At 39.6% G+C, this 18,149-nt stretch overlaps 1 protein-coding gene across 9 annotated transcripts in view; it reads right to left on the reverse strand.

The window, feature by feature from the left end:
- PATJ (PATJ crumbs cell polarity complex component) overlaps positions 1–18,149 on the reverse strand; it is a 424,767-nt gene that overhangs the window by 125,193 nt on the left and 281,425 nt on the right. The window lies entirely within an intron of this gene.

Genomic DNA, 18,149 nt, shown 5'->3' on the forward strand with positions numbered 1-18,149 from the left:
CCATTAATGTCTGGAGCGTTTTGTTCTTTGAACTGGAAAGGATCCCAGCCTCCTCACTTGGCTTCTAACTTTGTTTTGCCAAATGAAGGATGATGGGGAGTCTACAATAGGCCTGCAAGGTGGAGTGTGAGGAGGAGTGATTGATGGGGAGGGCAGAACTCCAGACAGACAATGCTTTGTGGGTAGGTGAATTCTCCTCCTCCTCATCCCAATGGAGTAGAGTAGATGGCAGCTGAAACCTCATCACCAGGGTGACAGGCATACAACTCCTATAATACTGGTTCTGATTATCTGGACCTATTTTCACCACATTACTAGCAAATGGTTGGCAGTGGTCTGTGGGAGATAATGACTATCCTTTATAGTCATTATACCCATTATGATGCACAACCAACATAATTATCTCAAGATTTATGTGAAGTTTGATTTTATGTTTCACAATATAAACCAAGGAAGCTCACAAAAAATGCTTCCTGCTGATATGTACAGTTCTTAGACTGTTCACAGATTTCTCTCCATATGACCCATGTATAGAGAAGAGCTATTGCCTGACTTGGGAGGGCATTCAAAATCCAACCCCATTTTATGCTTTATTTTTCATCAATTGGATTACAAGACCATTCCTCCCTTGGTGATTTAATCATGTCACTGCCTTTTCTTGAAATGCCTTTCTTTCTCTTTTTTCTTTCCCTTCCTCCCTTCCTCCCTCCCTCCCTCCCTTCCTTTCTTTCTTCTTTTTTTTTTTTTTGAGATGGAGTCTCACTCTGTCGCCAAGGCTGGAGTGCAGTGGCACAATCTCGGCTCACTGCAGCCTCCACCTGCTGGGTTAAATCAATTCTCCTGCCTCAGCCTCCGGAGTAGCTGGGATTACAGGCATGCGCTACCACACCTGGCTAATTTTTGTATTCTTTATTTAATTTATACCCCACCCATCCTTCCCCTCCAATGTGAGTTCAGTTACCTCTAACTAGGTGAATTATTCCCTTCCCTTAAATTCAAAGACTATTCTATATATGGATGTCTTATCTTTTGAACTTAGGACTAGGATCTGCATACCCAACTCTTACTTTATATCTCCACTAGATGTCTTACAAGCATCTCAAATAAAATAGAGCTTTTTTATCCCACTCAGTCACCATATGGTTCCACAGCCAATTCTCTCCACCAGAGTAAATGTCAACAACATCTGTCCAGTTGTTCAACCCGGAACCAGGGGTCATTCTTGAAAATTATCTTCCTCAACTATACTTCCAACCACTAAGTCTCATGGATTTCACCTTCAAAACATATCTTGGATCTTTCCACTTCTTTCCATCCTATCCTATCTATAAGCCATCATCATTTCTCACCTGCATGTGAGAGCAACCCAGTTACATCTTCTCTCCAACCCATTCTCCACCCGGCAAAGTTACTATGATTCTAACACATAAAACTGATCATATTTCTAACCCCTTCTTACGGCTTCTTAATGCACTTAGGATCAAGCGCAAGTCGATAAGGAAGCTCTGAGGTCTCAGCCCCCATCTGTGGCCCCCTCTAGTGCTTCTTCCCCTTGCTCACTTACGCCTTGGTCCAGCTGCACAGACTTTCTTTCCATTTCTTAGCTGAGCTGAGATCTACCCGCCTCAGGGTCTTCTCTTACCCTACTCTCTTCTGCTCTGCTTGACAAATACTTTGGCTGATTTACTCCTATTTCTCCTTCACAGCTCATCATAAACTTCATTTCCTAAAACAAGCCTTCCAGGACCTTCTTAATATGCTCGTAGCACCCTAGACAATGATTGCTGTTATAGGTCTGCTTCTTTCATATTTTACCTAACTGATTTGTGTGAACATTTGCTCCAAATCTGAACTTCTCTCTGGATGGGAAGCATTCCAAGGGCAGGACTCATGTCCGTCCTACTCCCTATGACACTATCTAGGGGTAACACAGTGCCTGGCAAGTGTTTGTGCTTAACATAATTATTGAAAAAAAAAATGAATGAATGGTGGGGTGGGTTGGGGTGGGATGTAATCACAACTCTCTTCAATAAGGAGACAGAAAAGTAGGAGTCTCAGTTCCAGCCCTGCCACTAACTAACAGAGTGACTTTGGGGAAATCACTTCTCAGAGTCTCAGTTTCTAGATCCCTTAAGTAAGTAGCTTAACTATTAAGAATCCTAAATTGGTTAAATTTTTTGTGGAATGAAGCACAGTATAAATAAAGACATGAAGTCTAGGTGCCATTTCAAGCTCTGTGCTTCTTGGATTCTTAGACTATCTATCTAGGCATGAACCAAACCAAAGCAAACGGGAGAAAAACTACAACTATAAAGTGACATAGTGTATCAAGCGCATCTCTGTTTTTTCTGACTGCATTTCAGGTGCCTTGAGCAGACACTATTATGTTAAGAGATGGCTTGGCTATTGTTTTTCAGGGAGTACAATCCATTCCTCAGCACTTTGCTCTCATATAGAAAAAGTAATCCATCACTCGTGGGTAAAGAACAGTATTTTCCCATTGGTAATTCCCTTTCCCACTCAATTTCTCCCATTGAACAACACAATAAAGCTCAGCTTAGGGCCAAAAGCCAACAGGCCATGTCTGCTGTAGATCTGGAACTCACAGCGCAGAGTATACTTGGCAGTAATTAAATAGATGGCTTTTCATCTCTCTTTCAAAGGTTACCAGCATTAAAAATATGGCTGTACATGAATTCTTATTGAGAGATCATGATGAACTGAACCAAGTTAGCTCAAATTGGCCAAGTTATCCCTTCACAATTTAATGATTTTTTTCACAAATTAGTATGACTTCAATGGCCTTTAAAGTCCATATTAAATTTTTTTAACCTTACATAATAGAAAACTGACAATTACTCTCACTGAAAAGAAAGCTGCTATAAGAAGTTACAGTTCATAATCCTTTACAATCTACTTAATAGTTAGTGGTCACATCCCTCAGCATTAAGCCATGGAGAGCTGACATAGCTGCCATTTTAAAGAGAAAAGTAGGAAGAGGGCAACCAAATGAGAGAAGGCATTTACACTTCAGACAAGCAGTAGGGCCTGAATGACATCTGGAGAACCTTTGAGCCCTCATATCCTATGATTCTCATAAGTAATGACATCTGTTTGCTTTAAAATTAATTTTTTTTTTTTTTTTTTGAGACAGAGTCTCTCTCTCTTGCCCAGGCTGGAGTGCAGTGGCGTGATCTCGGCTCACTGCAAGCCACCACCTCCCAGGTTTAAGCGACTCTCGTGCCTCAGCCACTCGAGTAACTGGGACTATAGGCGTGTGCCAACATATGCAGCTAATTTTGGTATTTTTAGTAGAGATGGAGTATCACCATGTTGGCTACACTGGTCTTGAGCTCCTGGCCTCAAGTGATCTGCCCACCTTGGCCTCCCAAAGTGCTGGCATTACAGGTGTGAGCCATGAAGCTGGGTGAAACTTTCCTTTCCATATAATTAGCCTAAGTTTCTTAGGCCCCAGTGCCTCAAAGAGAACACAGTCAGGAATTGTAATTGTTTGTGGGTGTTTTTATAATTATCTTTAAGAGCTGCTGGGAGAGAGATAATGGACTTCTCCCACAGATAAGGGTGAGACCCATTTTCCAGAGCACGGAGCACTGCATGTGTGTCCTCATTGCTGTACTTGCCATGCTCTGTTAAAATTACTTGTGCTGGTTTTTCTCCCACTCTGAGCACAAGGATGAGATCTTATTACTTTGTATCTCCAGCTTGTAGTGTGGTACCTGGCAGGGAGTAGATGTACTGTGATGTAAATGTCTGTTGAACAAAAGTGATCTTAATAAGGCAGGAAAAAGAAACCAGAATTACTGAAACCACCCCGTGCTTTCTGAGCTGTTTCCATGAGTTAGTGAGGCCATGCTGCCTGTAGTCAGCCAGCTATCAGTATTTACCACATGTAAGGGCCATTTCTTGGGGTGTCCACCCAGCTCACAGTGATTCCTTGGATGGGCCATAATGTCTGCACTAGGTACTAATAGCCCTGCCCTCAACCAGATTGGATAAAGGGGGCAGATGCCTGCCTCAGTTTGGGGCAATCAAATTCTCTCTCCCAGAGGCTTAACATTTAGAAGAGACATATAAGGATCAGGAGTGCAACGTGAAGACTACCAATGGAAATGCTCAAGGATAAACAGGGGTGCAGAATTCCCTTCTGCTGACATCTCTAGAGCTGCCCTGGTTCCATCTCTGGAGCCTTATTGTATGGATCTTTTTTAAGAGTCCATGAGGCATCTGGACTCTTACAATACATTCTCCTTTTTGTTTAAGCTGGCTGGTTGTTACTTTGATTGGTTGAAACTCAACTATATAGCTTTGATTTTATTTTGAATGTATACATTTCTTTATTTAACAAATATTTATACTATGTACACAAAAATGGATAAAAGACGATTCTTGCCTTTGATGATATTAGCAATTAGTGAGGAATGCAGCTAACTAAACAAACAACTACAATTGTGGCATTAATACCTGATATGGTTTGGCTGTGTCCCCACCCAAAATCTCATCTTGAATTGTAGTCCCCATAATCTCCACGTGTCAAAGGAAAGACCAGGTGGAGGTAATTGAATCATGGGGGCAGTTTCCCCCATGCTGTTCTTGTGCTAGTGAGTGAGCTCTCAGGAGAGCTGATGGTTTTATAAGTGTGTGGTAGTTCCTCCTGCATTCATTCTCCTTCCTGCTGCCTTGTGAAGAAGGTGCTTTGCTTCCCCTTGTGCCGTGATTATAAGTTTCTTGAGGCCTCCCCAGCCACGCTGAACTGTAAGTCAGTTAAATCTCTTTCCTTTATAAATTACCCAGTCTCAGTATTTTCATAGCAGTGTGAGAACAGACTAATACACTACTCAAGGGATCTCAATTTAGTTTTTCTCCAAAAGCATGCTAAGAATACTTCTAATTCAGCTTCTTGTTTGTAGAATATATTTATGTTTGTGGAAAACACACATTCTGGATCCTGATTTGAATTCTGTTTTGTTATAAAAATGAAACTCACATTGGTAAAAATCACATGACTTGTGTTAGACAAAATGCTAACAAGTCTCCCAAAATTCCTGCCCCCAGTTTACAGACAAATTTCACTTCCATAATTAAACTATATGATAAGTCACAGCTGACTATAAGATAAAGGGAGATTATCAGTTTGGACCTGACCTAATCATACAAGCCCTTCACATCTGGAGATTTCACTTAGAACCTCAGTATCCTAAATCCTTAAATTAGTAGGCTGACTGAAATGAATTCTAAACCGATTACATTCTTTGTGGAATGGCCTAGAGGTCACAGACAGGAAGCCAGAGACTGGAAGCACCATTGTTTGCTTCAGGATGGAGGGGGCTTCCTGACAAGGACTGTGGGGGACCTCTAGGAGCTGAGAGCAGCCCCCACCTGAGAACCAGCAAGAAAATAGAGAATGAGCCTGGAAGCAACTTTTCCCCCAAAGCCTCCAGACAAGACCTCAGCCTGACTAACGCCTTCACTTCAGCTTGGTGACATCCTGGGCAGAGAACTGAGCCACGGCTTGTCATGCCAGCATTCTGACCTACACAACTGTGAGCCAATAAACAGGTATTGTTTTCTGCCATTCAATTTCGGTAATTTGTTACACAGCAAGAGAAAATTAATACATGACACAAATTTTGATTTGGAAAACATGGTCACCGGAAATATAACTAGAAACATAACATTTGACTGCTTACCAGGTACCACTGTTCAAAATCCTTTACATACATTAACTCATTTAACCTTCATAACAAGTCTATGTGGTAGTTAGAATTATTTTTTTCATTTTCTTTTGGTTTTACAGAAAGGTTAAGCAACCTGACCAAAGTCACACAGCTTATAAATCACAAAGCTGATAAACAGCAGAGCTGAGGTTCAAAAACAGCAATCTGGTTTCAAAACCTACTCTTAACTACTATACTACAGTGTTTCCCATTTTCATAGCCTATCCAGAGCCACAGATGTCTCCTTCTCTCATATACGCAAGTTAAGATCCCTAGGTGAGTCTAGGCTATTAAATTTTGGGCTATTACTTTTTAAATTATTTAATAAATTTCCTTGGGGTAAAAATACATGCAAGGTTCTAAGTCTGCTCACTGTATCAACTGCAGTCTCTTCACATTTCATATGTAGGTCCTGGGTGTTTTATCTATTAACATATTACCCATCCCTTATAGAGATATAATGACTATAAAATACTTTAAAATTCATTTTGTGTGATGGGGCAGGTATAGTGGTGAATATTACAGTGGAGTGTAATTTCCTCAGTACTGTTCTGGGATAGTTATTAGGGCTGTTCATAAATCCTCTAGCTTCAACTTTTCTTCCTCTTTAAAGGTGAACCAGTGCTTGATTAGCTACGTTTCCTTTTTCTGCATTGGTGATCATGGAAACAAATGCTGAGAAGGAGCCTCTGCTGCCTGGGTACGTGAATGACCATGGTGAACAGACGGTTCCTTACTGAGCCCTGATGGGTATGTAACATGAGAAAGAAATAAACCTTTGTTTATTTCTTTGTTGTCTTAAGCCATGAGTTTTAGGGCTGTTTGTTACTGAAGCATAACTGTGTCTACCCTGAGTCTAACATGCTCTATACAAATTTATTCTGTAATTTTTTAAAAAGCCACGTTTACACCTTATTCATAGTAACTAAAAACTGGAAACAACCCAAATGTTCACCTACAGGAGAATGATCATCAAATTTTTGTATATTCATAGAGTGAAGTATTATCCTGTGATTAAAGGAACAAACTTTTGATAAACACAACATGGATAAATCTCAAAAATGTTATGTTAATGAAAGAAACCAGACACAAAAGAATAAATGCTGTTTGATTCTATTTACATTAAGTTTAAGAACAGTTGAAACTAACCTATAGTGACAGAAATCAGGAAGCAGGTGGCTCTTGGGGGAAGGAGAGATTGACTGTAAAGGGACACCAGCAATCTTTCGGAGGTGAATGAATAGTCTATATTTTTGTTTTGTGTGCAGGTTACACAGGTGTATGCAATTATCAAAACTCAACAGACTTAAGACATAAAATCTATTGCACTGAGTATAAATTATACCCCAATTAAAAAATAAATCCATGATAATGTGTAGTACAAGACAACTACGTTGGCTTGGAAATGAATATAAGCAAAGGCACAGACAGACCAAAGCAAAGGTATGGATTCTATCACTGATAAGATATAAATAAGATACAAAACAACTTAAAACCCTGGTTTCTCAACCTTTAAAACTGGGATAATGTCTAATATTAATAGAATTGTTATGAGATAATGTAAACGTCAAAGCACCAAAGCACACTAACAGAAGTAAATATTTAATGTTTTATGGCTTTGTGATGTTAAATCTCAAATGCTTAAACTTCCAGGTGCTACATCCTCGGTTACTATTAATTCATTCAGCCATCAACCAAAAAATTTAAAACATCACTGAGTCTAATGGTTTAATCTAAAGGCTTTATTCTTCTTTTTTCTTTTAATCCCATAGTTTCCATCCTAATTCATGTCCTTTTCATGTTGCCTGGTCTATGACAACAGTATCACTACTTGTTTTCTTGTTCTGCTTTCTCTGCATCTGAATCCATCCAAATTGCTCCTTCTCAACTGTGAAAACCACCCACTGGAACCAAGCCTGAAAATAACCCAACATCAATGAGTTCCCTCTATGGATGTTTGTTTTGCCTGATGTATAGTTTCTTATTTGCATGTCTTTGTAGTTGCTGGAGAACTTCTTACTTAACTGTATGACCTTTTATAGCATATGACATACAGGAGGTACTCAGTAAATCATGAATTTGCTGATGCCATTTGGACTCAGTTCTTTCCTATGTAAGTCTACCTAGCTAGTATTAAATATTAACTAACTCTTGCTGTACCCACTTCTCCAACAGCAATCACTTGCTCCTTTGAATTTCTAAACTGCTCATGTGGCTTGTCTCAGTAACTTCATTCTATTCTTCTAAGAGCATTTCACTGTATTTTTGGATGCACATATATGTCATATACAGCACTTTGTTGATATAACATTATATATTTATTCTTTATCCCTCAAAGGTGTAACCATAATTCAAACTGCAATAAGGGATTTCATTAACATGTTATTTGATAGCCCTTGACTAATTCCTTAGGATAAATATGGGATACTCTAATATAAACTTGAAAAGAACACTGTAAATTGTTGCCAAAAGAAAAATTAGTGGTCATGAGGAGAACATACTCATGCTTCAGGGAAACACAACAAGCCCATGATGACAATTTATGAATGATGAAAAATAAGACATCTAATGTAACAGGCAGTGTGTGTATGTTTGTATAATGCCATCACTTCATCAGGATATGAGATATTCCTAAGAAGCATTTCTACCTCTTCTAAAAGCAAGAAAGCATGTTTCATCTTAAAATTCATAGGGAATTTCAAGGGACCCCAAATAGCCAAAACAATCTTGAAAAAGAAAAATAAAGTTGAAGGTCTTACCTTTCCTTGATGTTCAAACCTACTGCAAAGCTACGGTAATCAAAACAGTGTGGTACTGGCATAAAGATAGACATATTAACCAATGGAATAGGACAGACAGCCAAGAAATAAACCCTGGTATATGTGTATGTATGTATGTATGTATGTATGTATGTATGTATGTATGTATTTTGAGACAGGGTCTCGCTCTGTCACCCAGGCTGGAGTGCAGTGGCATGATCATAGCTCATTGTAGACTTGAAGCCTCAAACTCCCAGACTCAAGCGAACCTCCCACCTCAGCCTTCTGAATAGCTGGGACTACAGGTACAGGCTACCATTTCTGGCTTTTCTTTTTAAAACACAGTCTCCCTCTGTTGCCCAGGCAGCAGTGTGGGTGACGTGATCATGGCTCACTGCAGCCTTGACCTTCCGGGCTAGAGCAATCCTCACACCTCAGATTCCCAAGTAGCTGGGACCACAGGTGTGTGCCACCACACTGGGCTAATTTTCTTTTTGAATTTTAGTAGAGATGAGGTCTTGCTATGTTGCCCAGTCTGGTCTTGAATTCCTGAGCTCAAGCAATCCTCCCACCTCAGCCTCCCAAAGTGCTGGGATGACAGGCGTGAGCCAACACACTCACCCTGTATATGATTAAGGGATTTTCAACTAGAACACCAAGACCATTCAATGGGAGAATGGATGATCTTTTCAACAAATGGTGCTGGAAAAACTGGATATCTACATGTAAAAGAATGAAGTCTTCTGGGTGAAGGTTACACTGATGGGGTGCATCTGTAATCCTAGCTACTCAAAAGGCTGAGGTGGGAGGATGGCTTGAGCCCAGGAGTTTGAGGCCAAATTGTGCTATGATCATGCCTGTGAAGAGCCACTACTCTCCAGCCTGAGCAACATAGAGAGATCCTCAACTCTAAGAGAGGGGAAAAAAAGAATGAAGTCATAGCCTTCCTTTACACCATATATGAAAATAAACTCAAAATGAACCAAGGGCTTAATATAAGAGCTAAAACTATAAAACTCTTAGATGAAAATATAGGGATGAAATGCTTTGTGACATTGGATTTGACAATAATTTCTTGAATACAACACCAAAAGCACAGGTAACAACAAAAATAGATAAATTGGACATCAAAATAAAAAATCTTGTGTATATCAAAGGGCACACTCAACAGAGTGAAAAGGCAACTTATGAAATAGGAGAAAATATTTGCAAATCATGTATCTGACAAGTGGTTAATATCTACAATATGTAAAGACTCCCACAACTCAACAACAGCAAAACAAACAATCTCATTAAAAAAATGGGCAAGGGACTTGAATAGACATTTCTATAAAGAAAACACACAAAAAGCCAATAAGCACAGGAAAAGATGCTCAATATCACTAATCCATCAGGAAAGTGTAAATCATGCACATCAAAATCACAATGAGATACCACCTCACACTCATTAGGATGAATACTAACCAAAAAAAAGGAATGTTGGCAAGGTTATGAAGAAATTAAAACCTGGGTACATTGTTGGTAGGGATGTAAAACAGTACAGCAACTGGAAAACAGTATGGAGGTTCCTCAGAAAATTAAAAATAGAATAACTGTATGACTCAGGAATTCCATTTGTGTGGTATATATCCAAAAGAATTGAAAGCAGGGTCTGGAAGAGATATCTGTATATCCATGTTCATAGCAGCATTATTTACAGTCACCAAAAGGTGGAAGCAACCCAAGTACCTATCAATGGATGCGTGGATAAACAAACATGGCACATACATAAAATGGAACATTATTCAGCCTTAAAAAGAAATTCTAGCACATGCTGTGACATGAATGAACATTGAAAATACATGCTAAGTGAAATATACCAGTCACAGAAGGACAAATACTGCATGAGTCCACTTATGTGAGGTACCTACAGCAGTCAAATTCAGAGACAGACAGTAGAATGGTGGCTGCCAGGGGCTGATAGGAGGGAAGAATGGGGAGTTATTGTTTAATGTATACAGAGTTTCAGTTTGGGAAGATGAAATAATTCTGGAGATGGATGGTGATGATGGTTGCCCAACAGTGTGAACGTACTTCATGCCACTGAACTGTGCACTTAAAATGGTAAAGATGGTACCTTTTGTGTTATATGTTATACTCGGTTGCTTCCACCTTTTGGCTACAGCAAATAATGTTGCTATGAACACGGATATAGAAATATCTCTTCCGGACCCAGCTTTCAATTATTTTGGATATATACTCCACAAGTAGAATTGCTGGGTCCTATGGGGGAAATTGTGTTATGTTTATTTCATTGCAATTAAAATTACCTGAGCAAGAAAAAAATGAAAGTGTGATGAAAATACGTTTGAATTATTTAGAATGTCACTTAAAATCATGATTGTCTTCAGCGTGCTCTGGGCCTGCCTCTTGGAAACGTCCTTTCAGCAAATCCATAGGATCTCATTTTATGCCAACAAAATACAGTTTTATCAAAAGCAGAAGTTATGTGCCTGAATTCAGCCTGGATTGTTGAGCAGGCTGACTTTATTTATTGCAACTTGTTCTAAAATGATTACAACTACAATCTAGTGCCTGGTACATCATTTAGGTGCATGTACACACACACACACACACACACACACACAAATGTTGAATAAATGAACACATCAACACAACTAACCAGGCCTGGATATTGCTTTCTGATTATACTAAATCTAGTTGTCTGAGACATTTCAGGATAGTAAAAAGTAATCTCTATACTTCCTGTATTAATTGGAACATGACACTGAATTAACATTCAGTCAGGAAAGCCAGGAACCAGAAGTAATACACAAAACAAAGCAAATCATCATTCTATCTCGATGGGAGAATTCCTTTCCAAAAAGATTCCAGGAGATATTCCTAACTATACGAACAGAGTAAACAGTTCCAATTCACAATTAGAAGAAACTACCAAAATAGCTGAGTATGTCGAATCAGAAATAAAAGTCCAATGACAGTGGAATAATGAGTTCTATTTACTTGGCACTTCAAACAATGTCAATTACTAATGAGGGCTGCTGGGAGAAAGCAGTATCTAGACCCACATTTTACACAGGAGGCCTGAGGCATGTTCTAAATAATTGTTGCCAGTTGTGCCAAGGAAAAGGTGGCTCATAAAATATTTGGCAGTGCAGGCTGGCAGGAGAGTTGATGTGGGGAACTTAGGACTGGATGGAATGGATGACTTAGCCTAATAAGTTTATCAAAGAGAGCCTTTTTTTTTTTTTTGAGACAGGGTCTCTCTCTGTCACCCAGGGTGGAATGCAGTGGCACTATCTCAGCTCTCTGCAACCTCCGCCTCCTGGGTTGAAGTGATTCTCTTGCCTCCGTCTCCTGAGCAGCTGGGATTACAGGCACATGTCACCATGCCCAGCTAATTTTTTGGCATTTTTAGTAGAGACAGGGTTTTGCCATGTTGGCCAAGCTGGTCTCAAACTCCTGGCCTCAAGTGATTAGCCCATCTTGGTCTCTCAAAGTGCTGGGATTACAGGCATGAGCCACTGCGCCCAGCCTTCCAAGAGAGTCTTTCTAAAAGATAGTACCGTAGATATTCTCAGCTATTTCCCTCTTATTCCTGGCTGGCAAATCCTAAACGTTCAGATACACAGACCTTAATATACAGCCCTCACCATAAGGCCATGTGCTGGGATCCTCACCCTCAGGAACAAACTGGGACAAATCCTGCCTGATTCCTCTTTGATAATCATGGTAATCTCATTTCAAGAGCCAGCAATGGTTTGGCAATGGTAATGAGTGATACAGGAGATCCTCCTGTATGTAATGGTAATGAGTGATACAGTAATGTATCCTCCTGTATGCGGTGGTAATGAGTGATACAGTAGAGACTTGTTCAGAAGCTTTATGCTCTGCTAAAGTCATCTGAAGGATGAAAAACTCGGAATTCTAAGGCTAAAAGCTTACAAGTGACAGGAAGATGCACAGAGGAAACCAAATGTCTCACTCTGGTTGCTCGTAATTTGTTCAGATAGCTCTATTTCTTATCTGTTCATTAAGATTCTTTGACAGTAAGCAATAAAAATAAATTTGGGCCAACTTAAGCAAAAGAGAATTTACTGGAGGGATACTGAGCTCTCACAAAATTGATAGGCTATAGGATCAGGCTTGGGACAGTTGGGAACTAAGAGACTTCCAGAGGACAAGGAAGTAGGAAACAGAATGATGTAGCAGGAGTGTCTGGCCAGGGCACTGTGGCTCTATGAATAAACACCATTCGTATCAAATCACTCACATTGCTTGCTTCCAATTCTATGCCTAAGGTATCATATTGCCAAAGTGTAAGACACATTGACCACCCGCTGGCCACACTTTGGCAGTGAGAGAAAGAATTGGCTCCTTCAGCTTCCACAGAGGGAGACAGGCATCTAGATGTATTGTTTCACTGTGTGTGTGTGTGTGTATGTGTGTGTTGGGAGGTGGGAAGTGGGGGTCTACCCAAGGAAACAGGAATTCCACTGGGCAAATAGTATAAATATTGACCAGCAAAAAAGAAAAAAAGCAAGCTCACATCATCCCTGATGACCATCCCAATTAGTTGTTTCTGAGTGCCAAAAGAGGTGAAACAAATATAGGCATAATTCCCATAAGCTAATATATGCAGGTATCATATTAAGGAATGGAAGTAGCAAAGAAAAAATTACCAATTCTGCCCACGAAAGAGTAAAACTGAATAGACCAATATCAACTTCTGAAATTGAATTGGTAACAAAAAAAAAACCTGCCAACCAAAAAAAGCCCTGGAACAGATGAATTCACAACTGAATTCTACCAGATGTACAAAGAAGAACTGATACCAATCTTACTGAAATTATTCCAAAAAAATCAAGGAGGAGGGGCACCTCCCTAACTCATTCTATGAAGTCAGCACCAGCCTAACACCAAAATCTGGCAGAGACACAACAAAAAAAGAAAACTTCAGGCCAGTATCCCTCATGAACATAAAAGCAAAAATCATCAACAAAATATTAGCAAACCGAATTCAGCAGCACATCAAAAAGCTAAACACCACAATCAAGTAGGCTTTATTCCTGAGACGCAAGGCTGGTTCAACATACACAAATCAGTAAATGTGATTCACCACATAAACAGAATCAAAAGCAAAAATCATATGATGATCATCTCAATAGATGCAGAAAAAGCTTTTGATAAAATCCAACATGGCTTCATAATAAAAACCCTCAACAGACTACGCATTGAAGGAACACCTCAAAATGATAAGAGCCATCTCTGAAAAACCTGCAGCCGACATCATGCTACCTTACAGAATTCAAAACAATTGACATACACAGCTATACTTACCCAATGATACTTTCCTAAAGAAGGACTGCTTCTCTCCTAGAAGCAAATGTCCAGGTATTTTGATTGGGTATCCAATTGTGGAACCTTTGGGTTTCTATACATCCTATGACTTTGCTTACTTATCCTTTGAGTCTTAGCCTAAGCATCTTTCTCTGTGACATCTTCCCATGGGCCCCAAAGACTACATCAGATGCATTTCCTATATGTCCCTACAGCATCACAGTACTTATATCACTGGATAAGGTACTAGACTATTGTTTATTCTCTGTCTCCTCCTTTCAGACAGAAATTGTGTTGACTCCACAGCATTAACACAAGTAGGTGTTCTGTAAACACCTTTAAAAAAATGAATGTTTCATTATGAAAGTTAAACTCATACTTATGCATGCGTCCTTTTTTTCCTGTTTATCAAAACTAGATCTAATGAATCAAGAGCACAAGAAGGATTTTTGTTTTTTTTTTTTGAGATGGAGTTTCACTCTTTTTGCCCAGGCTGGAGTGCAATGGCACGATCTCAGCTCACTGCAACCTCCACCTCCTGGATTCAAGTGATTCTCCCGCCTCAGCCTCCCAAGTATCTGGGATTACAGGCACCCACCACCATGCCCAGCTAATTTTTGTATTTTTAGTAGAAGACAGGGTTTCACCATGTTAGTTAGGCTGGTCTGGAGCTCCTGACCTCAGATGATCCGCCTGCCTGGGCCTCCCTAAGTGCTGGGATTATAGGTGTGAGCCACCATGCCCAGCCAAGAAGGATTTTTAAAATAGGCATCCAAGTTGCTTCTTCAGATGGTCATCTCCTTAAGATGACTCTGGCATTCATATTAATTTAAGCAATATCATCTTTCAGGGATATGGCCAGAGGATAACGAGCCACGCTATATTTTTAATTACAAAAGCAAGACATATGTTCAATCGATACAGGAAGGTGGAGCCCATGGTGAGTCCACTTTTACTCAGTGGGGCTTGACAGCTAGCACTAAATCTTTCCAAGGATTTCAGTTTCATCTCGTTTCCTTTAGCCCCAGGAGTTTTTACACAGTACACATTTTCCACATGTAATTAAGTAATGGAGAGTGAGTTGTTATACATGACATTCAATTTTTGATAGTGGGGGAAGGTACGACAAGAGCTGCAGGCAAGACCATTAATCTCCTTGGATCCCTGCACTGCCAAATACTGCAATTCATTTGTTGTGTTAATATAGCTCTCCTCCTGTATTTAAATTGGTGTGCTCACATGAAGAGGAGAATGCCAAACACGAAAACCCACAGAATTGAATGTAGAGTACATAGCAAGCACCCAGATTGTAATACACATCTGGATGATCCAGAGTTGAATAATTTAGTGTATCAGAGACCATATGTTTAGGGTACAATTTCCAGGATTGTCTAAAATCTAATGATGCGAAAAGCAAAAGGGAAAAAGTGATTATGTAAGTCATGTATAAATAGCTGCAACTTGCTGATTTGTGCTAATGACCCACAGACCCCTTGCCAATTATAGATAAACTAGTATATGAATAAATACAAGTGTTAAAAGAATATGACAAGGACCTGATTACAAAATGTACATTGCTATAAAGGCCTTAGTTAATTAAAATGTTGCCTGCAGCATATTTTAATAGCTTTCTGTGATTACTGCTAATCGTTCTCTAAAACCTGTGGCCAGTTCCCATTTTCATCTCAATTGTCAATAAATTTGAAAAACAGTTGGCAAGGTATAAAAGCCAAAATGTTGTGTATAATGGAAAAACACAGAGAATAATTTCAACTAAGGAAGGAAATTTTGCCAAATAGAAGTGCAAATTGTAAAGAAATACAATTTATAAAAACTAGTTTTCAAAGTAACATTATAACACAGTACAAGTTATGCAGAGTTTAAAAGAAAAGCAAAATCGCATCTGTGGTGCTGAGATGATTTAAGTGTTAACTTCTGGAAACTTGATAATGAATCGAATTTTAACTTCTTCAGGATTTGATTCTAAAATAGGCAAAATCAGGATTCTTATAATAAATAATTATTCAGAATCGCTCCTATATGTTTTTTCTCCTTATAAAAGAAGATATAAAAAAATCTTAGCTAATTTGGGAAAGTACTGGGAAGAGGGACTGAGGTATGAGGAATTTTGTAAAATACTGAGTTACAGAAATATATATATATTTTAATCCATAAAATAACAACAACAACGAACGTACTATAATTGTTGATTTTGGACAATAAGTAGTCTAGAATTGCTTAGTAGGAGCGAAAAGGAAATTTATTCAATAAAGCTTTCTGAACACTCATTATATGCGACACACTGTAATTGAATGACCATGCAGGAAAGGTTCGTGCTACAGTCTGAATGTTTGTGTCCCCTCAAAATTCATTTGTTGAAACCTAATCACCAACATGAAGGTATTAATAGGCAGGGCCTTTTGGAAGGTGTTTACATCATGAGAGTGGGGCCCTCATGATGGGATTAGTGCCTTAGAAAGTAGGCCCAAGGGAGCCCCTCCTGTTACGTGAGGATACACCAAATAGATCTATGAAACAGGAAGTGGGCCCTCTCCAGACATCAAATCTGCTAGAGCCTTGATCTCGAACTTCCTAGCCTCCAAAACTGTGAGAAATAAATTTCTGGGCCTGGCGCAGTGGCTCATGTCTGTGATCCCAGCACTTTGGGAGGCCGAGGCGGGCAGATCATTGAGGCCAGGAGTTTGAGACCAGCCTGGTCAACATAGTGAAACCCTGTCTCTACTAAAAATAAAAAAAAAATTAGCCGGGCCTGGTGGTACACACCTGCAGTCCCAGCTACTCGGGGGACTGAGGCATGAGAATTGTTTGACCCTGGGACGCAGTGGCTGCAGTGTGCCAAGACCGCACCACTGCACTCCAGCCTGGGTGACAGAGCAAGACTCCATCTCAAAATAAATGAATGAACGAATGAATGAATGAGTAAATGAATTTCTGTTCTTTATAAGACACTCGGATATTTTGTTATAGCAGCCCAAATGGACTAAGAATTAGATTACAGATTTTAAACGTACATTGATACTTCTAAATTGCTTAAAATCACTTCCAGTAAATAAGCATTCAGCAGCATCCTTAATCTTGTGTATACCATTAATTTACTCAACAAATTCTTTTCTTGATTCTGTTCTGCTCAATGATCAAAATTGAAATAATCAGACTCTAAATTGATGGAGCTTTACTACTATGATTAAAATTCTATTCAGCCTTCTCTTCTGTCTTCTAAATAATTTCAAATTATTTAACCTTTCTTTATTGAAGGAAGGAGGAGGGTTTTATTTCCTAACTACACAATTGCATTAAATTATTTCCTTTGGACTCTATTCAATTTTCTTTTTGCTCTCTTTAAAATGGCACGGCCCATGTGGATAATAAAAGCCCCACAAATGCTGAAGAGGTAAGTACTGTTGATAACAGCTCTTGTGGTAGCAGCCATCACTATGTACTAAATACCATGTGCAGATGCTGATACTGTTAAGTGCTACATACATCTTCTCATGTACTAGCCACATAATTTTTTTTTTTTTTGAGACAAGATCTTGCTGTCACCCAAGCTGAAGTGCAGTGGTGTGATCATGGCTCACTGCAGCCTCAACCTCCTGGGCTCATGCGATGCTCCTGCCTCAGCCTCCCGAGTAGCTGGGACTACAGGGCACATGCCACCAGGCCTGGCTAATTTTTTTTCTTTTGCACAGATTGGGTCTCACTATGTTGCCCAGGCCAGTCTCAAACTCCTGAACTCAAGCCATCCTACTACCTCGGCCTCCCAAAGTGGTGGGATTACAGGTGTGAGCCACCGCGCCTGGCCCCACACAACTTTATGCAAAGTTTTCAAGTCTAAACACACTACTTTTGTGGACTTCTCTTAAGGAACAACATCTTAATCTCTTGAGTGCTGACCTTTCTTCAAAGTCTACTCAAGTTTTTTTTTTAATCAACTAACTCTAATTTTATAACCCTTGCCAAAAGAAAGGACAAGAAAACCAAAAAGGAGACTGGTGTCTAACAGAGGATGTCAAATGAGAGTAAGGATAAACGGCTCATCTTAACATACAAAGACATAGGTGAAAGAGGAAGCTTCCACTCTCTGAAAATAGAGTGAAAAACTAGAAAGCCACAAAGTGCCACTAGGTGGGAGAAAAGGATGCTAATATAGGATTTCCTTTTTTGTTTTTTGAGACAGAGACTTGCTCTGTCAACCAGGTGGGAGTGCAGTGGCGTGATCTCGGCTCACTGCAACCTCCGCCTCCTGAGTTCAAGATGCAATTCTCCTGCCTCAGCCTCCTGAGTAGCTGAGATT

Source organism: Pongo pygmaeus, chromosome 1 (assembly GCF_028885625.2).
Source record: "Pongo pygmaeus isolate AG05252 chromosome 1, NHGRI_mPonPyg2-v2.0_pri, whole genome shotgun sequence".
In the NCBI taxonomy this organism is placed as follows: Eukaryota; Metazoa; Chordata; class Mammalia; order Primates; family Hominidae; genus Pongo; species Pongo pygmaeus.